Source organism: Triturus cristatus, chromosome 6, assembly GCF_964204655.1.
Source record: "Triturus cristatus chromosome 6, aTriCri1.1, whole genome shotgun sequence".
Taxonomy (NCBI): domain Eukaryota; kingdom Metazoa; phylum Chordata; class Amphibia; order Caudata; family Salamandridae; genus Triturus; species Triturus cristatus.
The window spans coordinates 1,187,661,472-1,187,682,442 of record NC_140589.1 but is presented as its reverse complement, the minus strand read 5'-3'; positions in this window follow the sequence as shown (position 1 = coordinate 1,187,682,442).

Genomic DNA, 20,971 nt, shown 5'->3' with positions numbered 1-20,971 from the left:
GTGGCCCGGCCGCATAATTTTCCTGTGTGGCACGGCCTTGCACTACACTGCTTTTCTTTCTTCCACAATTCCCAATTTCTTTTCATTATTCCTGGGGTTGCCGATCCCACCCATGCACCTCACTTGTCTTCCATGTTGGGGGGGGAGGGGAGTCCTGGGAGCCCACACCTGGCTGCCCCACCGGCTTACGTGTGGTAGCCTATCTCCCTGCTGCCAGGGGAGACTGGGGCTATGCTCTCCCCTTCCCTCTCCTGAGGGCAGGGTGCTGCTGTTGGTGGTGGCCACCCATTTCCCCAAACATGGGCACAGGGAGCAGAGCAGGCTCACCATGGATTGGGAGAGTGTAGTTGCACTGCCCCATACTCCTTCGCTTGTCAGGGGCCCAGAGTTGGGGATCCCATACCTCTCTGCTACTATTCAGGGGAGCACAATGGTGCCCCCCCTGTTGCTGCCTGCATTGGGGAACACAGTTACGGTCCCGGGAACCTGGGTCAGCTCTTGGGACTGCGCCAGTGCTCCCTGCTTCTGTGGCAATGGTGGGAGGCCCAGAGTTTGAGTCCTAAGCCCCATGAATAAAACTCAGCCCAGGGGTTGGTCTCCCCAGGCCATCTGAGCCCTGGGGAGAAAGGCCTACACAGACCTACTCCCAGGATTAAAAATTCAAGGTAGTCCTCATGCCGGCCCCCTGACTCACTTGGGGGGGGGGGTCCAAGAATCAGCAGCGGAACTCCATGCGCTCCATGTCCTCGCTGGGGGCATCAAAGGGCTGACCCTGTTTCTCCTTGCATCTCAGGCCCCGTTGGTCCATTTTGCATGCTTTTGAGCTCACTTTTCTTCTGCTAGCCAGAAACACTTGTCTTATGCCTCCTGGAATTAAAGGTGGTGAACTTTGCAGGAAACTGATTCCACTGGATCTCAGAGCCAGCCTTTCTGCTTTCTCCTTTGGTGCTACTCTCCTCCTTTGCGCAGAATCCATTTCTTCCCCCAGCTAGTCCTTAGAGGGGAAAAGAGGACTAGTTTCCCTGGTCCTAGGGAGAGACCCACTGGTCCTGGGGTCAACTGTAGTCAGAGTCTTTAGACCAGCTGGCAAACAGGGGGTTCCTCCTTCCAGTTGTCCGTGGCTGCTGCCTCCAGTCCCAGTGTCCAGCAGAAATCACAACTAAAAAAGAGCTCTTATCCTTGTGCAAAACTTTTTAAGTGGGGTCAGAAAGTTCTAGAAGCCAAGAACCTCTGGCCAGTCCTGGATGCCACTTCACCGCTCTGCCCTATTCAAACCCTCCTGCACAGCATGCTTGACCAATTCAAAATGGCATCACCCAGGAGTCACTCTACACATCTCCTCTGTGGGATTCAGCTCTGCCCCTCACTGACATCACTGCCCGGGCCCTTCCCAACAAAACTTCAAAGTGAGCCCCTTCATGTGGTGGCTACAGAGGTCTGAGCTTCCCCTTTTGTTTGGTGGGCTTTGGCTGGCCCATCCCTGGTACCATGTGGCAGATAATTAATGGGTACAGATTCTTTCCCCAACTACTTTCCACCTTAGGAGCTGAGTGAAACACTGCTAATTGCTCCCTTTGTGTGGGGTAGCCCTTGTTCCTGCTGCTGGAGAGAAATGTAATAACTGGGCACAACAGGGTGACAAAAGGCCGGATCTCTAATCCCAAGCTGAGCCAGAGAAATATGACAGTTTTGGATGACCAAGTTATAGAGATATCACCTTGGAACTCTTAATTTGGTTTTGGTGTACAAGTTCCACCTCATTTTGATATTTCACTGGACTTTGTGTTCACATGCAACCAGCCAAGAACCCATTACCCTTGCGGCATTGCAGTAACCTTATCTTAAAAGACAGACAATGGTGGTAACTGCAAACAGTCCATTTGCCACGTGACTACAGTGTGTGTGACACTTGTAGTGAGACTCACCCAAAAAAGTCCAAAACTGGGTGGTCCAAAAAGTAAACAATCTGGGTGTACTGAATTGGCAGAACCCAATTGCAACACCTTCCAATAACAAAATGCAAGGGGAGGAGCTGAGACTGTAATTTCTGTGGAGAGAGATCAGTTAAAAGAGGCACAGTGTATGTCACTGGACAATGGAGACATTTTTCTCACACAAACACTGCAGTGCTCCATTTTTCCCTACATTGCAGTGACTGGGAGCTGGGCAACCACAGAATGCTCTTTGTTGACCAGGAAAAGGAGTGTTCCTATTAGATAATCAGCTCCTAATGTTGTATGAATGCTAAACAGGTTATGCTTCACCATTTGGAAGTATTTAAGAAAGTACTATTACACTTGTGAAGACACGCTATAAAGACATGTGCATGAATAAACTCAATTTGTAAGTTTAGTTCCTGAATTTAGGAGTTAATCAGGAGTAACAGTAGAAAATAAATATTTAGATAAAGCACAGAGATTATATGGAACAACCTCCAAGCAGAAATGGTGAAGCCAAAAGCAAGACATGAATGAAAAAGAATTACAGATAGACACCTTTGATTGACATTAAAGATACACTGGGGTTCAAATGAAAAACAAGAGGTGTGTGGCAAAACATGAGAGGCAGTTAAATTAGGAATTAACAATATTTTTTTTATAAGAGTTACCCAAATTACATCGTATTAGAATTTAATTCACTTACTTCAGTTCTATCTCATAGAGGTTACACAAGAATCTGTCACATGTTAGCTAGAGATCAGTATGTCCAATTTAGGCACTCATACTTTTCGGGGTGGAATCCCTATCAGGTTGCCTAATGGGAACTTTTACCTAAATGGGGAGAGCAAGAGAGAAATTAACACACATAGGCCAAGATTTACGAACACTTTGCACCAGGTTGTAATTCAACCCCAGCACAAGTGTTGTGGTGCTTTTTAATTCCAATGTAAATCCGGAGTTGCTTTGAAAAGTTGGCCAAAGTAACTCAAAGTAGGTCTATGCCCTACTTTGCGTTACTTTGTGTCAAGGAGTTGTTCAATGAATGGTACATGGGCGTTCCCATACAACCACCTATTGCTTTGATGCAAATCCCTATAATTTTTCTATATTTTCCAAACTGTTCATGTTTGTTGCATTGAAAAGCACTCAAAGTGGCAAATGAATTACAGCATATTTTTGTACTAGACGGAGACCTTAGTAGATATGCCACTGTTTTTCACTTTCTCTTTGACAGAACTCAGCACAGCAACTTTAGTTTCGATGCTGCATCACATTTTAGTAAATTTCTCCCACAGCATCTTTTCTCGCGCCAGGTAAAACCTAATCAAATTTGTGTGGAATAAACTGAAAGATTCTAAATTTTGCAACTCGGAACAAAGGGAAACATGCAGTATTTATCACTGCACCATTTTGCGGTACAAAACTCAGAATGCAAGTCGAAAATACCGCAGTATTAGTTCACAAAATAACATTGGAATCATAATGCGGTCAGTGTCCGTGGCAAACTTCACTGGCTCCGAATGGTACAGTTCATCGTTTCTAGTTATTCTTGCTGCTGTCAACAAACACATTGAGAAAGGAATTCTAGAAATATGGTGTCAAAATATTTTTTTTTTTTGAAGTAACGTGCCTTCAAAAATTCTACGGTTTTCTGCAAACTTGTATTTCAAAATACTTCCGCCTCTCCAAGAAAACAGCAAGCCTGGGGCATTCAGGAAAGAACACAAGGGAAGCTCGGAAGATTGATCAAAATGGTGCTGGACCGTTTAACTGAAGTCAAGACGTATGAATGGGCTCTATTGAGGGTAGCAGGGATGATGAAAAGTAGACAGGACAAGGCAATTTCAGAAATGTGCATTGTTCACATATTTGTTTGAGCATGCCCTCTGGGCGACAACATGAACATTCACAGGAACCCGGTAGCAGTTATAATAAAAACATTGTGACTGGTTCATTAAGTCGCTTATTTTATAGCTGTGGCTGTTTCAGATTATGAAAGGATCAGCTGCCTCCTGAGTGCTCTGAAATGTGGCAATGTTACATCCTATCCGTCTTCAGCCTGTGGCGCTTCCTGAGTGCTTCAAACCTTGACGTTTCTAAAATGTTATCTAGTTGTTTACCCCAAAACACTAATTACCCCGGTCTACCTCGCTCTTGCACCACTCAAGAATGGTGCAAGAGCTATGAAAACCTAAAGTCATGAGCAAATCGCTTTGTTGCATTACTTTGTCAAGGGAGGCGTTCCATGGACGTTGTGTCGGTTCCCACACAAATTCCATGTTTTTTTAATGCATTCTCAGATTTACCAAACTTGTTAAACTTGGGAATGCACCATAAAGATGTGCCACGCAGGTGAAGCCTAACGACGAGACATCTTTTTGTCTCCTTGTTTTTTCCTTTTTCTATGAGTGCTGCATTCTGCAGCACACATAGAAAGATGAAAAAGCCTTTAAGGATTGTTTTTTGTGCAGGAAGGTACACAAAAACAATCCTGCCTACAACACAGGCACCCTTGCACCATGGTGCAAGGGAGGGTGCCTGCATTGGTGCTAGGCTGCCAGAATGGCACCAGAGCAAGGGCAAAGGACAGGAATGAACCATACTGGTTAAATATGGCACATTCCTGCCCTTTTCCTTTGATGCAGGGAAGCCAGCAAGGTGATTTGCTGAGCTGCCCTGCACTACAAGGGACATAAATATCACCCTATGAGACCCTATTCACAAACATAAAATTGGTGGTAACAGATGTTTGCAACCAAATGTACCTTTTTACGCTTGCCAGGAAGTCACAAAGGTAATCCAGGCATGTGTAAAACAAATACAGATATGGAGATCGGTTTCACAAGTGTAGCTGTAAATTTCACTCAAGGGGTGGGAGATGTGCATTCCAAATCTAACCATATGCTACATTGTGCAGACCTTCTTTTACAAGGGTAAGAACAGTCGTTCTATAGCTCTCAATGCCTCATACCTGATTGTATTTAAAATCCACTGTGACAAACACAGATATCCATTGTAGCAACACAGATGTACCCTGGAAACGCACACTTTTTCTTGGAAGCCTTTCATGATGCTACTGAGAAACCCAACTGTTACTTACTTGTAGACTAAAAGACTATAGACTGCGTGCTGGTATTTTCCCACCTGATCTCCCCATCATTTACACACTTAAAATAAAGACCATTGCCTATAAAAAGAATTGTTAAAGAGTCTCCCATAACATTTACACTCTAGTCATTATAATACAAGGTATTGACCATGTTGGCGCCTCTAGGTTGTAATCTAGCCCTCCTAAAACTGCTACTCACAGCTGACCCCCAACAAAGAAAGGTCATCCTGTGTACGGCTTAAGATGATTTCATGGCTGCAATTTAAGAGATCACCCCAAACACCCTGTAAGATAATCTCCCTATATCAGAGGGGCCAGTTCTGTATTTTGAAGAAGAAGCACCACTTTATGAAGAATCTCAGTAATAAACGTGATTCCCTTATTTTTAAGAATCAAATGATAAAGCAGTCAGGAGGTTTTATAGGTTCTGTTTTGGGCATAGCTACATCAAAATTAGCAGCCCTCTAGCCGGATCTGATGGAGCACACCCAAAAGATGTACTTGGTACCACAACAGGTGGAACAGTTGGGGATGTCTACGGGCAACACCTGGGATATCCCAAAAAATTTGACAAAGCACCTGGATGTCGAGATAGAAGACATTTTGAACCGTACTCATTTAAAACCTTATAACAAAGCAGGCCTTCACTCGAAGCGCTCTGGAAAACCTTTAAAAATATTACAGGTGAGGAGTGATAAAGCAAACAGGTTAACTCTATATGCCCCTGACTTTGAACAGCCTTCACCACCCCTAAAATGTCTCAGTAACCACTACCATCCTCAGACATTATTGTTAAAAAACTTTAAAAAAATGTATAAATAAAAGGTACAGAAGGCCTGCACAAATGTTGCTAAGTAAAATGTCAACTTCTAAAGACCTGGCCTCATGGAATGCAAAAGGTAAATTCCTCAACAAAGGTCAGCCTGCTGTAGGCTCCCACATGTACGACCTAGTCAAAGGTCTTACACACCTCAGAACACTTGCGATCCAGAAAGATCTTGGAGGTTGGGAACAGTTTCTGCAAGACGCTGTGGAACTCAACTTTCCTTCAATGTTTGTTGGTAATTCTGAACACCGGCAGCGGCTTGAAAGTTTGAAAGATCCCACATACAGTCCCTCAAGTAGTCTGAGATCAGTTGTTTTTAACCCTCGCTCGAAGATGCTAACATCTCCTCTCTTTCCCCAACTACCTCCCTCAAGAAGCACCATGGCTCTGCCACTGGAACCTAAAAAGACAATGTTTAAAATGAGCACGTGGTTAACTCTTTAATGTTTCTTCTGACTTTTGAACCACTGTGCATATGTTTGCGTGTATAGTTTTGCCATAGTTAACATTTGACGTTTTTCTTCTTTTGTTAGCAAAGTTTATCTGCATGTTCCTTGTACTATGAAAACTGCTCTGTAAAACCTTTTTACTCTTCAACATGTTTCTGCCATCTTTTGAAAACAGTTTAATTGTGCGCGCTTGCGTCTGGATAAAGATTCAGACTATTCAATTTTTTTTATTTTTTTATTTTAGCCTTCCATTATTACTTATAAGAAACATTACATGACCTTATACTTTTGACACCCTGCATAATCATTTTTTAACAATGCTTGATGTAGAACTAGAGTTTTTGTCACATATTTCATAACACATTCATTGTTAACTATGTCATTCGAATATAGATTTTAAAACAATTCCAAACTTTATACCTTCTGACATTTTACTGATAAAATATATACAATGCCCCTCGCATGTGATGGCAAGAGAATCAATCCAGCACTCCACCCTAGCAGCAGCTTTTTTTACATATTTAAATATAGGTTTTGTATAGATGCTATGCTCCGGGAAAACCGCTGTGCTGTCCAAAACTGTAACCTTGTCTTTATCTAAAAACAAGTCAGCCTAGTGAGTTAATTTCATGTCAGGCGGTTCTGAGCTTAAGACGAGAGTGTGGGGGTCTTTGCGCCCCAATTTCACCAGATAGTGTTGCTTGGAAACACACCTAAAAAGTATTTCTTAGTGATTTATAACTGCTTAAGAAATCTTGAATCTGAAAAGTGTCCAGTCTCTTCAAACAAAATCTGCTGGCGTGATTGATCTGAATGACATTGTTGAATACAGAGAATGCAACCAGGTACACATTCATAGCCAAGGGTTGCCTAAATTGCATTCAGAGTTCAGTTTTTTGATCAAGAGAAATCAAGTCTAACTCGGTTTTTGGCGGATTCCCCAGATGCACATTGCACAGAGGTCATGGTTTCAGGTTGCATTTAAAAAAAATATTTATGCTAGCTGGTGTTCTCTTGTTCATTGAGGCTCTCTTCTGCATCTGGATCTTCGTTTGGGAGCATCTTTTGTTGATCACCTCCTTTTCTCATAGGGAGCCAGCGAACTCCTATGTATCGAAGATAGCTGCTACCTTTTAATACTTATGCTTGGCCTGTACATAGGTTCCGCTCCTTCTTGCAGTGTTTTTTTCAAGGGTTCAGTGAGGCCAGAAGTCACAGATCCCTACCAAATCTTGGGCTATGTTCGAGGCAGCAGCTTTAACATCAGAATTTACAATTTCATAGCCTCTTCTCAAGAAAGGCAGAGCTCTTCTAAACAAACTACAGAAAAACCTCCCAGCCCGCAACCATACAAAACAGCGGCCCCTTTAAAGAATGGTGGCCCTCCATATCCAGCCTGGTGTCTGTAATAGTCCCTGTGCAGAGTGGGGTCACCATATGCTTTCATGATCACCATGATGGCTTCTTAATATTACCTGTTGCAGCCTTAAATGAAGCTAAACAATTCATTTCCCATATTTGAAGGACTTGAGCTAAGACTAGTCATCGAAGATCATGACCGAAATGGTGTCAAAATGATTTTTTAGAAATTGATACGTAGTCGGGTTCGATATATAATATTTCCCCCTTCACCTGTACCCACCTGTACCCATCTTAACAACAGTGAATAGCTATCCTCGATCCTCTATGGCTCTGTGGTTCTACAATGTGTACAAGAGTGTATAGAAATCCCCATTAATATCGGGACATGTAGGTTCTGGCTGTACCTGGCTTTCATATGTTATACTGTGCCTAAAACTCTGCTAAATTTACCCATACAGCAAAACTCTGTATGGAGACTTGGAGTTTTAAGAAACTCCTTCCTTCTAACGTTATCTAACACTAGCTGAATATTTGAATATGTTTCGATACTGGCTATGGATTTATTGACGATATCAATCACAGGTGCAACACTGGGATGATAGCTGTGAGGAAAGACAGTGTGGATGATCAAGGGGTCCTGATCACACTTTATAGTGAATTTGGTTTTGATCATTGTAAATGTTTTTCATGTTCTCAAGTAATGGATTTTGGTTAGGGCTATCGCCCAGTCCCCTTTTATGTCCACAGGTTTAGCCAGGATGATGGTATGATTAGAAATGTGATTGTCAGGTAACATGTCCTTCGAAGAGTTGGATGGCAAGGTAACATAAAATTACATTGTCTTCCTATTGTCTCCTTTTGAGAGCCCTCGTATTCACACACCATGCGGGAAACAGGCCAGCACCCAACTGTTAAATGTCTCATCCACTTCCTCCATTTGACAATGGGCTGTCTGTTAGCCCGCTACCTTTCTGTTTCAGAATCTTTTCAACCCTGTACACCCAGTGTGGATTGTTTTGTACCTTTTGTAAATCTTTGTTGTAAAAAGGCACCCAACACCGATTAAGTGTAGTTAGTCGTTTAACCTGTAAATATATATACCTTCTTTAAGCTCCACACTCTAGACTATAAATATTTTGGCGATAAAAGTCTGATGGTAGCCCTTCGTGAAGATCCCTTTCAACTTTGACACCCTAACATGATCACCTTCTTTTAAAAGATGCTTCTTTACCTTGGCAGCGAAACTGCTACCGTACACCATTCTCCAAACTGCTAAGGAATTATTGACTGTTACCTCTACGGGAGATGTTTTGATGATTCTGTGATAACTGGCGTTATATGCATCTATAAATGCCAGTAGAATGTCAACATATCGGTAGGTGTTGTAGCCTTGAAATATCTCCACATCTTAGCTGTTCAAGTTCTGGTAAAACGCTCCATTAGTACAGCTTTTACCTCAGTCTATTTTACAAAATGATGAACTGTGTGCTGTTTTAATAACTTTTGAAACAAATTGTTTAAAAATGATTTTCCTGCACTTGTTTGCAGTTTGAGGGTTATGCCCTTTCCTGAAGATGGCTTTAAATTCGCTAGTACCAGTTTTATTGCTTAGCGCTTCTGCAAAGGCATACTTGAACAATGCATCTATTACAGTTAATTAAATATCGAGTTCCGTTAATCTGCTTGGCTAGATCTTGAAGACTGATTAGGTCCGCCTGCCAGTGAAAATCAAGCTGCGCTTTAACAATGGTCGTCTTCTCTTAAAAGGCTTCCTGCTGGCTTGTGGATTGAATATGCCTCTTCCCCAGATAACTAGGTCTTCATCAGTCCTCTGTTTACAACCTCATTTTCAACTAGATCCCTTCAAAACAGAGCTTCAGCGCCTCCAAAGCTTCCATCCCTGCTTGTGTCATAATAAAGCTTTCTTAACCTGTCCTCCCAATATGTTATCAAGCCCTGCATCCCATGTAATGAAAGACAATTGTAATTTTTTTCAAAAACAAAGAATGTTAGCAACAGATACGCAGTGTATACTTTACAGTTTGATGGTACACGTCTTGTTGTTGGACAGCTTTCTGACCTTCCATTATGTATACATATTAAATCAGATAATACAGACTTTACTAAGGGGCCGTCAGATAATTTGTCGAACCTTCATAAGTTTTGATATTTTTACAGCTATAAACTCAGTGGCTCTAGATAGGACTTCATAGTCAACCCCTTCTATAACTTTGTACACTTAGGATACTGACAGCATTCAAAATATCATACAATTCTGTCATACAAGCCCTTTGTTTCTGAATTAATCTTCAGTCAAAAGCTCCAAGGCGATATGTAAGCTGGTCGGCAGTGATATTAACTCCTGCATCTGGTATTGGTATTAGCTCCAGTATTCATCTGTTGTAGGTAGCCATGCATTGACATACCAGTCGGGTATACACATAGGGCTGTCACCGTGCATTGCCGTGGAAGGTTAAGCTTCAGATAGCATAGATTTTCAGGTTATTCTTTCTTTAAGCAACACATATATCAATCTGCCAATACATATGAAACCTTGACGTAACTCAGAATCATCTTGCACACTGACATTCTGATGCTAGTCCTAAACGGGAGTAACGTTAAATAATACATTAATGACTCAATACCATGAGGCTTATAAGTTTAAAAAATAGTTTACATGGGGCTAAAGAGCCAACTTGTTGTTTGCTTTTAAAATAAATATTGCACATATGCCTTTTGATAGCCCTTTGTGCCGTCCTTCTAACAAAATACTTACACAGCCCTTGCTTATGGTGAGTTTTGAGCCTGGCTTGCACAAGCATGGGATCTCTTTGTGTGTGGTGGACATGATCATAATCATATCAGGGTGGACATATTTCTGTTCCTCTGACAAACCATGCGCCAGCCTCAACGGTTTATATATTTGTGAGGATCTGGCAAGCTACATATATGACGGAAGATTTTTCTTGATGCATATGAGGCATACAGACACTCTTGAGCCTCCTGCTGCCTTTCATTAATTTGTTGGCTAAAACAGAGGTTAAACAAGTCACGTTTGTGACATGTTCACAACAATCACAGCAAAACCTTTAACAGGCGATACGTTGTTGTAGGATTTTCCTGGGGCGTCCTTTTGAAAAACTGCAATATTATAGGTACAAACACATTTGTTACAAGGCTCTTTGTTTTGGATTGTGGAAATTTCAGTTTGTTTTGAAGAAAAGTGATGCTACAGCAGTGCAGGGGTTCATAAATAGGCCCTTAGTTAGTATCCTAAGATTGATTCATGGGAGCAGTGCCAGTACATCAAACAGAATATAAGGTAGACAATGTGTGGCCTCAATTGAATTTAGAAAAGCTCCAACCTTTCCAATAAAATAAAAAAGAAATTGTTATATTTGTTTGTGAATGAAATAAAAAATTTCATTATTTGTGTATTTGTTTGAGGAATGCTTGCTTCTGTATTTTTTGTGGATAAAATCATCAGAAACGCTTGGGCTGAACTCCCTAGCTTCCATTAATAACTCAGTGGGAGTCCCTGGAATCCAATAATGATGCACTGTGTGTGCACAGGGCCTGTAAATCAAATACTGCTAGTGGGCCTGCAGTACTGACTGTGATACCCACACGAGCAGCCTCTCAAAGGGTTCCCGACTTGCCACTGCAGTGTCTACGCACAGTTTTTACTGTTATGTCAACTTTGTAAGTGCACTCACTTGCTAACCCTAACCTTCCCTTTATTACATGTAAGTCACCCCTAAGGTAGGCCCATGGTACCCTGGTGGGCAGGGTGCAGTGTGTGTGAAAGGTAGGACATGCACTGGTGTGTGTGCCATGTACTGATAGTGAAATAGTGTATTTCGTTTTTCATTATTGAAAGGCTACCTGTCCCTTAGGATAGAATGGGAGGTACTTTGTAACCAATCAATCAATATAAACTTTATTCGGATAAAAGTACATATCCATAAAAGTACAAAAACAAAATCAATTAAGACATCCATTAGAATTAAAATTGGGCCTCCAGTAATACAGTGCACAGTCTCATAATGAGAATCAATAAAAGCATATAACAGTTCAAATTTAAAAACATAAAATAAAGTGCTATAGTTCAGCAGGGGCGCATAGAATTACGGGTGCACACCGCTGCCTTCAAAAAAGAACCAACCCGAAAGGTTAGTTCATCATCATTTAGAGCAATGACCATCCATAAAGCTGCCTTTTAATCAATCACATGTAAAGCTTTAAAATAAGGGATCAAAAACCTTTTGGTGAGAATTGGATAATAAGAACAAAAGAATAAAAAGTGCAGCATTGATTGTTTGTGTTGATTATTCCAAGGACAGAGTAGAAGGTCAAGGTAAGTAATAAAGCCCACAGGGAATGATAACATAAATTTCATAGCATTAGTCCTTAGCCGAAAGAGTAAGCCCCTTTCCCAGGGGCCAATTGGTTTTAACAAATAGCTAGAAACCGCGGGAGGGACGTTCTCAATATGCATGTATCTGGCCACTGACTTTTTTTTGCGTTCTGTAACCAATCTGGCAGTTTTATACGATGCATAGAGAGTCCTTTGGAGGGATTTACTACTGATAGTGCCAAGGTCTGAGGGGTTTGAAAATACACATTCTAGGTTCACGCTAACTAAACTTTTGTGAACCACAGCCAACCATGGTGTATCCATCCCCCTGTCACATTTCAAATCTGAGATTATCTCTCTAGTTAATTGAGCCGCAGGATTTTTCAAAATTCTCAACCAAAATATGGTTGGGCGAGCCTTAACGTAGTCTTCAATGTATGGAAGGTTGAGTTCACAATGACTAGCGTATTTGGATGATGAGATGGGTGCACCCAGGATTTTGCGGCAGAATCTATTCTCTTCACCCTGGATGCTAACACTGTTAGTGTTCCCCCAGACTTCAGCGCCATAAGTTGCAACTGGTATGCATTGGAGTCTGTAGATCTTGACAGTTGGGGACACCACCTCTACATTCCTCGGCTTGGGAAGCCCAATTATAGTGTTAATAGAATTTGTAAACTTCCTCCTACAGTAGGCCACATGGTCAGTCCACAGCCCATTAGATGCAAATACCAAACCAAGATATTGGAAAGTGCGAGTGCTTAATAAACAGTTGGAATTTAAAACTATCGATTAATTAAAATACTTCTTAGACCCACACGCCATTAAAAAAGATTTTTGAATTGGTGCATAGATCCAGGGCTGCCATAAACTCGACAAAGCCATGGACCAAAATGCGGAGAGTTTTTGGGGTGCGCCCCATCAGCACCGCGTCATCGGCATATAACAATGCAGGAATTTTGTTGCTGTTGATAAGTGGGACATCCTGAGTTAATGTTGCCAAAGACTTATTTAAATCATTGATGTATGATATAAATAGGAGGGGGACCAGGACACAACCCTGCCTGACCCCCCTAACGACATCAATTGGCTTTGGAGACCTCACCATCCTTGCTGATGCGCACCCAGGCGTATAGATCTTTGTGCAAATAAGCTAAAAAAGAAACGAGGGACTCCTCCAATCCATAGTTTAAAAGGGTTGTCCACAGCCGAGATCTGTTAACAAAGTCAAAGGCCGACGTGAGGTCCATGAATGTCAGATATACAGGTGTTTTCTTAGCTATGTTATATTTGCTGATGATCAAGTTGAGATTAAGGCATTGTTCCACAGCGCCGATGTTACTCCTGAACCCCAGCTGACATGGATGTAAAATCTGACATTCTTCGGCCCATGACCTAATCTTGTTATACAGTACCCTCCCTAAGATTTTCAAGGTATTATCGATCAGGGAGATTGGCCTGTAGCAACTCGGGTTTGAGCGGTCCCCCTTAAAAAGCGGCACTATAATACTGGAGGACCAAGTGTGAGGTATAGGGGAATTGATTAAATTGTTAAAAACATTTAACAGTAGTGGCGCCCAAAAATCTGGGTAACTTTTAATAAGGTCAATAGGCAGGCCGTCAGGGCCGGGGGCTTTACATCCCAGGCTCTGTTCGATGGCCTTCTCTACCTCCGATAAATCAATTGGGATCCTGGTAATTGGAGTGTTCTCCTTAATAGCAGAGGGAGGATCCGGGGCAGCATAGATCTACTAAAATGGGCCTCCCAAGACTCACTGGAAATATTACAACTAATTGACGACATTCCCCAGAGACCTCATATCTTTAACAGCCTGCCAAAATTCCTTACCATTTTTTAAAGTGGTTGCCCGAACGAGGTTATCGCAATGTTCTTTTATAATCTCCTCCTTTCTGATTGCGATAACTCTTGTAACTCAGCCTAAGTGATTTAACCAGAGAACTGTCTCTAGGTTTATTAGCAAGCGGCCTTCGAAGGGCTCTATTAGCTGAGGAACAGTCAGCATTAAACCAACCTGGGTCTAAGTTAGTTTTCTTATTGGGCTTAGACAACAAGGATTTGTTGCCGGTACAGAGCTCTGAGAAAGCACTGACTACCTCCAGGTTACATTCAGATAGGTGTTAATCAAATCGGGGTAAGATCTTACCATCCTTTCAAATACCACTTTATTATCTATACCACACCAAACCAGTCTAAGGTTGTCAGTAGTAGGTGTCAAATCACGGGAACCCTGCACATTGTCGTAAATTGGTCTGGGTGCGAGACTCGGGGTCAAATTAATCGGGTTGTGGTCCCCCTGAAGTGCGGGAATTACCTCTGCCTTTAACACACGGTTTTCTAAACAGGCGGTGATAAAGATATAATCGATGGTAGAGGCTGAACCTCTGCCTCTACAGGTGGGTTCTATGTAACCATCCCTAGAGGGCACAGCTGCAAGCTCCATAACATCTAGTAAGTTATTGGAGCTTAGAAGGTCCGATAACTGGTCTCCTCTGTGACATAACGGTCTCGTATCAGTAGGATGAATAGCTGAATAAATACCCTTTGGGATTTTTACATTGAAATCAGCACCTAAACAGATACCCTTGACTTTGGCACCACAATTAACTGTTTGTAAATTAGAAACAAATTTAAACAACTCAATAAAGTTCATATTGGGGACGGTTTTAAAATCATCATTATTAAAATTAATCAAATAGAGTGAGATCCCCCGTGTATAGATAGTAACCTGGAATTTATCGTTATTAGTATGGAGAACGCTAGCGCAGTCCCCTGCCTGATGTTAACCCATGTTGAGAGGTCTCTAGCTGGCTGGTCTGAATCAGGGATAGGGGATACGATATTGAAACATTCAAACCCCTCTAGGAACAACTCCCGGGTTGCCCAGGTCTCTTGGAACATTACAATATCTTGGCTATGGATTAACTTCAGCCAGTCTGGTAAAGTTAATTTAGATGCCAGGCCCGCGACATTCCAACTTAATATTTTAAGAGTAGAATCTTCGTTAGGTGCAGTTGGAATGTCAGGTTCGCAGGGCTGGGGGCAAATTTGACGGGGTACTGGCTCTTCTACCTCTGATGGCACTCGATTTATGAGGGGAATAGACAGTCGATCTTGAGAATCCAAACCTGATAAGGGCGTAAATCTGTTGAGTAGGGAAAAAGGGCGGGGAGTACAAGACATATTAGGGCGGGATGCCTCTAGTATGGGCTTCTAAAAATAGCCCAATGGCAAGGCTCAAATACTAGTGATAAAATTAGCCTGCTCCTCCTGCAGCGATAATATTGCTTTTGCCACAGATGGTCTGCGAAAGTTAATAACTATACAATCCCCTTTGATGGATTTTGGGGACGTACCCACCCATCCTACTCTCCGCACCATAATAATATTCACAATTAGTGATGTCCTAAACCTTTTATGTTTGGAGAGCCAATCCAACGCTCTTACAGCGTAATTGCTCCCATGATTCTGTTTGATCAGGCCTTAAAGGGGGCACACCTGCTAAAACCACGACATAAGGGCAAGCCTCCGGAGGCAGATTTAATACCTCCCTATTGCCCCCAAGGTCTGACAAGCAGGTGGGATCATTTGCACCCTCTCGTGGTGTGTTGCCAGCGGGGTTAGTATAAATTAAAGCCACAGATGGAACGCTAGTGGGTGGCATAATGTGCGTCGCATTTCCATCAGTAGTTCTATTTATGCCATCATTCACAGTGTTCCTGTTTGCCCCTTTAATACCCCCAGGTTCAAAACACAAGCAAATGTTATTACACATATCACAGTGAGTAGAGCCTAAATTCAAATTAGGGGGATCATCTGAGATCTGTTGGTAGATTCGTGCGCTATTAGATGGCATGGTTGACATGGTTGGCATTCCCACATCAATGGGCACAATCATACTAGCATCTACAGGGGGGACAATATTGGGAATCACAGGTTGGGGTGTTGGCATAGGGGGCACAACAAGCAAACGATCCCTCAAAGGTGCAAGAAAACTATCAAGTGCACTCTTATCACGATCGGTGATAGCATCCACGATATAGCTTATGGCCACTTCACTCCTACTGCTGCTATCAATAAGAAACTGGGCAGTCTCAGGCTGGGTTCCAATAGAGCAATAGAGGGGGTTGATATCTGGAACGTGCACCTGGGCTGCAACTGTTGTAAGATTGGTAGGAGGGTGAATCCAAGAGTTCAACGTTATGCGAGATGAACAGGGACAAGTCGGTTGCTTCCTCTTGGCGCTTACTGCCTTAGCTGGCTTCCTTTTGCGTTTCGTCCCAATAGGTGCACCAATATTCGTTGGAGTGTCTAATACAGGGACATGGGTTACAGTGTCACCTCTAGGCTCCTCACAGGTAGTAATAGAAGTGTCTTATTCACTGGTATTTGAATTAATAACTTCTACTGTCGGAATCATGGGTTGTAATGTACCCCTAGGCCAAGAGAGAGACGCCTCTCAGTCAGTTTGATTTCATTACTGACAATGCTGACTGCTCTTTCCAGCATACTATCAATACTTGTTGCAGCAGGCCTAAATGCCGATTGTCCCACATGCTTCCCCATAGTCACGTTAACATATATATCTAATTAGTGTGGGAAAATATACTTGGCTCACCTAAGATGGGTTACAATCAGCAAGACACCAGTTGAAAAGGGGGTGGCCCAGTCCAGTCACCTCCGGTCTCCGACGGGCGCGGATGGGCCCGCCCTTGGACCAGGCTTCACCCGGGCACTCCCGCTCTGCGGGAGGACTGCGCTGAATAAGAGGGCCTCCTCATGCGCCCTCCGGTGGTGTGGTCACGCAAGGCCCTCTGGGAGGTGTAGTCCGCGACCGCCTGGCGGTTCCCCTCACGGCGGCGTGGTGCGGTTAAACTGCTATGTCCCAGGAAAGTCGGTGAGAAAGCTTCTGCTGTGGCGAGTAAAGAGGTGAGTGAAGTCGTTCCTCTCACGGCGTTAGAGCAAAGTCTTAGCGCGTCCCGCACTGCGGGAGGACCGTGCTGAATAAGAGGGCCTCCTCCTGCGCCCTCTGGTAGCGTGGTCACGCAAGGCCCTCTGGGAGGTGTAGTCCCCGACCGCCTGGCCGTTCCCCTCACGGCGGCGCGGTGCGGTTAAACTGCTATGCCCCAAGAATGCAGGTGAGAAAGCTTCTGCTGTGGCGAGTAAAGAGGAGAGTGTGGCGAGTAAAGAGGAGAGTGTAGCCGTTCCCCTCACGGCGTTAGAGCAAAGTCTTAGCACGTCCTTTGTAACATCTTACAAGTATAACTTCCAATTGGGACGAGATAGAGAAATCTAGTTTAGTGTGCCTAAAATTAGAATGTAAAAATGCATCTTTTAGTAAAGATGATTTTTATGTTGTGCGTTTGAAAATACCACTTTTAGAAAGTAGGTATTTTCTTGCTTAGCCATCCTGTGTGCCTCTGCTGTGTTGTGGATTGACTATCTGGCTTTGGAGTGACAGGGGCTGGGGATATGCATTCACTGAAGACAGCCACTGGTAGGGTTGAGGTGTGTCCTGCCTTTCCTGGATGAATCAGGGCTGGGCTGAATAGACCTGGGTTGCATTCATAGTGGTGGGAGGAGATTTACCTTGCACCTGAATGGGCCTGGTCTGCCTTGGCAATGCTGTCTCCACCTCCTGCTGGGAAGCTGGATCATAGTGAACAGAACTGGTTTGGGTTGAGCACAGACACTCTCTGCCCAAAAGAACATAGAGAAACTGAGCATGCATATTGGGGCCCAGACCCCAGAACTGCACATTACTGCTGAACTAAGGAACCTGCCAGGAAGAAGAGCTGGAAATATTATCAGGAGGACCTGCCACTTTGCTGCGTACTCTGCTGTGTCAGTCCTGCTGCTTGCTGCTGGTTAGAGTTTTTTCCAAGGGCTTGAAGTAGAGCTTGCCTCCTGTTGGAAGTCTCAGGGAGATAAAAGACTTCAAAGAACTGGACTAGATCAAGGAACCTGCCAAGAAGAATAGATGGAAGAGCTGCCAGGAGGAGTACTGCCCCTTTGCCATGTTGTTGCTTTGCTGGGTTGGCTTGCAGTTTCTGCTTCTACCTTGGGCAGTGAAAGAGCTGGAATGAACTTTCTTCACTTGTCGTTGAGTATCTCCAAGGGCTTGAAATTGAGCTTGCCTCCTGTTCATGAAGTCTCGGGGACAGCAAAGACTTCACTTACCTCTTGGTACTGCCAGTGGAACCATGGGTTTCAGTTTCCACAGAGGGGGAAAGCCGTTGGCACGGTCACCCTGATCCCATTGATGACGACGACCACCACCGCCACGGAACCAATGCTTGCACCATGATCTGTGGACACCGCACTCCGCACTGCCTCACTTCACTCTGCCCTGGTCTCACCGACTAGGACACTGCACGCTTACCTCAACACCCGTGAGTGCACTGTGGATTGAAGGTACTGCTCGTAAGTCACACGATGCACTGCCCTGTCCCACAACGCAGTCTAGGATGACTGACACCAGCTCCTGTCAACCGAGATTGCCGCTTGCATGATGAACTGTCAGCAACGCAACGAGCACCGCCCTGCTTGCACCACATCCCTGGTCTCACCAATGCTACAGGACGACGTCACTGAGCCGCTGCTTGCACCATGACTCGAGGGCACCGCACGCCGCAATGCTACACTTCACATCACAACCACAAGACCACCTGGCACCTACGCCGTTGGCTGGGACCAAGGGTACTGTTTACTAGTCTGTTGACACTAATGCCAGTCCACACCAACGCGGTCAGCCGGAACCATTAGATTCCATTGTTTTCTTCACAGTGGTAGCCCCGGATGGAGCTACCGGTTTCAAGGACCTGCATTTTAAAGTTATTCTTGCAAAGTGCATATTTTTGATTACTTTATGTTGGTCCTTTATCGTTTCGGTCTTGTTTGCTCAGATAAATATTGGTTATTTTTCTAAAACTAGTGTGGTGTCCTTTTGTAGTGTTTTCACTGTATTACTGTTGGTTAGGTGCAAATGTTTTCCACACTGCCTCAGAGATAAGCCTGACTGCTTCTGCCAAGCTACCAAGGGGGTGAGCAGGGATTATTTCAGTAGTGTATCCCCCTTATCCTGACTTAAGGAAGGGTCCCTATTTGGACAAAGGTGTAAACCATTCTAACAATTAGCCACTAAGGGCCTCATTACAAGTTGCCCGGCAAGCGGTCTGGATTTCACAATGATTCCAGGTGGGGAAATTCTGTACCATTGTAAGTTGGACACTGAGGATCCACTGAGAAAAGAGGATTTACTGGGTATTCAATAATTTTGAGTCTAATTCCTCCGGTAATTCATCATTATTCCATGCACATTCACACAGAGATTTTAGCTGTTTAAAGTGACCAAAATTTCCATGTAAAAGTAAACTTATCCCCTTGGATTTTGAGATCATGTGGATCTCATTCTGATGGTGCCAGAAACTGTAGCTCCCAGCTCTATCAGAATCAGAAGAGGACAGTCGTACTGAAGGTCTAAGGCTCTTACTACTTCTGAAATGTAAATCAAATTCAGGTAAAAACAGGAGATCTGCCTGAATTGGAATTTTGGGTTGTGCAGAAAGCCCATACTGTCCAGTTACCTTTGCCACATAGATTTTGCCATGGATACGCTGGTGAAATATGCACAGTATTGCTTTATTTAAGACGGTGGATTCCCGTGTTCGGCACCAGCTCTACCGTGTTTGGCACCAGCTCTAAAGTGTCATCACTGGAAGTTCAAGGAAGTGGCCCGATTAGGGTAACTGAGTCACTAATGACCAACTCTTAGCCTTCCCTACCAAATGAAGATTTGGTCAGACAGTAGAGAATACAAACCAATAACTGTTTATTAAATACACTCAAAGCGGAGTCCAGTCTGCCCAGTCGCTAGGAGTGCTGCAGAGGGACTGAAATTGACAAACAAAAAGATACATTTTGTACGTTTTGTAACTGAGCCAAAACATGCCCATAATGGAATTGTCCAGGCAGGTGCAGCTAGGCAATGGAATACAAAGAAAAACAGTCTCAGAGCTCATATCTTACACAAAGTTCCGAAGTCCAAGGTTGTTCTAGTCAGGCCCGTCAGACAAGTGGGAGAGAGCCTCTATCTAGTGAGGAAGATATGTGCTAATAGGAACAGTGTACTCATTACGGGAACAGACCTACATGGCAAAAACAAAACTCAGACTGGGGCATTTCTCGAAATTAAACTAGATCGGTTTCAAACAGCCTAAAATGGCACCTGTAAAGAGAATGGCATAGCGAATGCTAACTTACACACGGAAATGCACAAGCGTGAACATTTACTAGTTTAACAGACCCTCCTTTTAACATGAGCTAAAACATTTTCTAACAGCAACAAGGAAAACAGAAAATCAATAAAACAGAAAACCACAAACAATGATAACAATTAATCCTTACGAGTATCCCATGTTATCAGTATCGGGATCGGGACAGAAGACTGTAAGGAGGGAAGAAGTCTCAAAAATGCCCTCATCTATTTTCATAATGTCCGCTATCTCTTTATGTACCATAATTGCAGCGTTCGTATCATGAATCGATATTTTCCGTTTAGGGGTGAGAGTGGTGGTACAATAGGAGCAACAGAAGGGAAGGCACTGAATAACAGCAAAGCACCAGTATTGCAATCATGTAAATCACCTTTTCAAGAATCCAGCCACAAATTCCAAAAAGATTCCAACTCCAATTTCCACTTTCCATTCCCTTGACGTTGTCGAGGATGTCTAGAATATGCTTGGCAATATTCTTTTTCATATTTTTGATCCCGATCACACACTGGTCTCCCACTACCGCGCATACACCACCACTCTTGGCTAAGATGAAATCAACCGCGTATCTTGTCTGCTCAGAATATATTCACATACTTTCCAACTGAGTGGTGATGTTGCGTAAAGCTGCTACGG